The sequence below is a fragment of the Rattus rattus genome, chromosome 4 (genome assembly GCF_011064425.1).
Source record: "Rattus rattus isolate New Zealand chromosome 4, Rrattus_CSIRO_v1, whole genome shotgun sequence".
In the NCBI taxonomy this organism is placed as follows: Eukaryota; Metazoa; Chordata; class Mammalia; order Rodentia; family Muridae; genus Rattus; species Rattus rattus.
In genome coordinates, this window is record NC_046157.1 from 164,786,899 (window position 1) to 164,789,950 (window position 3,052).

Below are 3,052 nucleotides of genomic sequence, written 5' to 3' on the forward strand. Positions count from 1 at the left end.
AAGGTCTGCCGGGAGCAGCTCTCTGTTATAGATACAAAGTGGTGCGAGCAGGGGCCAGAGGCACGGACTAGGCTCAGGAGACAAGTGCACACTTTGACCTCTTAGGAGGTGGTGTGGTGCCTGGGAAACATGGAAAGGCGAGGGTGCCCACATCTCTGTCGGGAGCCCGCCCTGGACAGTACCTTGAGGAAAGAAGCAGATGCCAGAGGGAGGCTGGTGAGAGAAAAGTGGGCCCCATGGGCGGCTGGCAGTGTGGGGGCAGCATAGGCAATCAGGACAGACACCTCTCTAGAGATGTCTCAGCCACCAGCAATCTGGGATTCAAGACCTCTCTCTGCAACTGTTACTCTAAAATGTAACCAGTCTCCCTTCTTGGTAGGTTGAGTGGGGGTGGAAAGGAAGGAGGCTCCATGGGTGAGGACAGCTAAACAGAAGAGGCTCTGAGCCCCAGGGTACGCACAGCATTTCTCTCTGTTCCTCCCTAGATCTTGTCACTTTGACTGCAGCTGGACAGCTTCCGCAGAGTCCCCTCTGCCATGAGGTCCCCTCAGCTCCGGCTGCCTGGGCAATTATTTCCTGCTCAGTCTCTTGGCTCTTTATCACCAAGGTTCTTGCCTATCCAAAACTGAGAGGACTGACTGGTTGCCTATGCTCCCCCAACCCCAATGTCCCTTGGCTTAAATTCTGTCTTGGCTATGGGCTGAGATGGTGGCAGACCTTCACAGTATCTCCCACAAAGGATGAGGGGGGACCTCTGTCAACTCTAAAGACAACACCCAGCACAGTGGGGGACAGCTTGTCTCCTACACATTTGGTATATCCCAAATGTTATGGTAAGCACTTCCTCCCTCCCCCCAGGAGATGTGGATATTACAGTGTGAGTCAGGCCCACTCATGCAGCTGGTGAGTGGTGGACACTCACCGTTAGCCAAGGTTGAGGCAGGTGAGTAGCTAGGTAGACTCTTGGGCAGCTTTTCGACACTTTTAGTAAAGTGTCCTGATCAGTAAAAGTGAGGAGAGAAACTTGGCCTTGGTGTGACAAACTCATCTAAGGGCTCTTTCCTGGGAGTACCAAGGCCACTTCCATCCCAGGTTCCCTACCCCAGAAGGGAGGGGAGGCTGCCGGGGACCTGCCAGCCCTTACATGCTGCCCTCAAGCTTCCTTAGTCAGCCCCTGAGCTGCTCACATACGTGGCCCCTCAAGATTATGGAAAATCCAGTGTGGAGAGGAGCACCCCTCTGGAGCACTGTCGTGGCTGCCAGTAGTGTGACCTATGGGAGAGTGCTATGCTGTTCTTTTGCAGGTAGACCAAAGGATTTTCCTAGAAAAGGGAGCTAACTTAGACAGGATCATAGCAAAGACCGTATTTTAAAGACCTGCCATTTGGGGTCCACAAATGGCTCAGACACTGAGTTTGCCCCAGGGAACTATCTAGGATGGTCAAGTCACAAAGAGACATGCGATGGTGGTGGTGATGGGTTCCAGAGGGGACTTTATTGAGCCTCAACCCAGGTTTAACACTTGAGTCAATTCCCAGGCCAACAAGGAGGCTACACCTAATCTCCAGACTTGTCGGGAGGCCAGAGTACACGGAGAGCACATAAAACAAGTAGGAGCCCGGCCAGGTACATGTCCCCTATTGAAGGTGGCAGGGGACCAAGCTGGCCCGGGGAGTAGGCTTCTGCATGCAGTGCACAGGGGTCCATGAGTCAGGAGCAGTGTTACAGTGCAGAAGTGTGAGGATATCTGCTGTTAGACTGGAGTTTCCAATGTTACTCTCAAGCAACAGCTGCATAGATCAATTGGATCACTTCCCTGGGAGTTAGAACAGGAAACTCATCCCTCTTTGGTGAACAGGCCAACCGTTTAGGAACCCCCGATGGGAGAGACAACCTGAGGCATGGATGGCTGGGGGTGCTGCCACAAACTGGTAAGCCCTGACTCAGCGGAATCCAAGAGTCCTGCACTCTTTTATTACATAGGGATTATATTATGATTCTCAACCATAAAGCAAGAAACCTATTGCTTTCTTACCATTTCCAGATTAGGAATAGATTAGGCAAAGGGATGCCGAATTCAGTCTAACCTCAGCTATGAAGCAGGGACAGTGCTACTGGCCGCAGCCAAGCAAAAAACTCCAGACCCAGCACCATCATCAGCTCCCAGGTAGGATGCCAGGCACCTCCCTTCTTCCTACAAGCATCCCTGCAGCTGCGTGACAGTTGGTGGTCTGCCACATCTGGCCTGGAGTTGAGCTGCCCAACATAACTCTTTTTGCCAGAGGTCACCTACCACGCCGCACCCAAGGCCACAGACCTGCCCCTGCCCCGTTGCTCGAGCACCTAATGAGTCACGGAGAGGGGACCGTAAGAGCAGCTGGCAATCTGCAACAACTGAAGTCATCTGAGCTGATGAAGGCTAGTTTTTTGGCCAGTTTCCCGCATTCAGCCCTCTCACCCTTTTCCCAAACACGTCAGACGAGGACTGGAGCCGCGCAGGAGCGGCTAGAAAGGGCGTGAGGAGGTAGGAGCTGTTGTGGGGGGTGGGGGGTGCAGGTGAATAGGGAAGTGACTGGACCAGGACTGAGTGGTAGAAGCCCTAAGTGAGCAAGTCCGTAAGGTGAAGGATGGAAAGGAGCAAAGGGATGCCGAATTCGGCTGGGGGCGGGGAAGCTCCTGATTGGCCTGCGGAGGACGTGATGTCACGTCCGGCGAGGGAAGCCCTGCCTCAGCCGCCCCCCCCCCCGCCCTGCCCCCGCCCCCACAGGTGGTGCCGCCGCCCTGGGTGCTGGGCTGGGGGGGCGCCTTAGGGGACCCCCGACTGGGCCTTTGCACTCCCGGCTCCTCCCCTCCCGCTTCACCCAGGCGACTAAGCATATCGCAAGAACTGGAAGAGCCTGCACGCCTCTCCCTCCAGAGAGCGAAGGGGTGCCCGGTGCGCCCCGATCGTGCCCCGCCTCGCCCCGCCCCGCCCCGCCCCACCCGGGCGCTCCCCTCTTCCCGCCCGCGCTCCCCGCCCCTCCCTGCCCCTCTCCGCGGCCGCCGTGGGGCC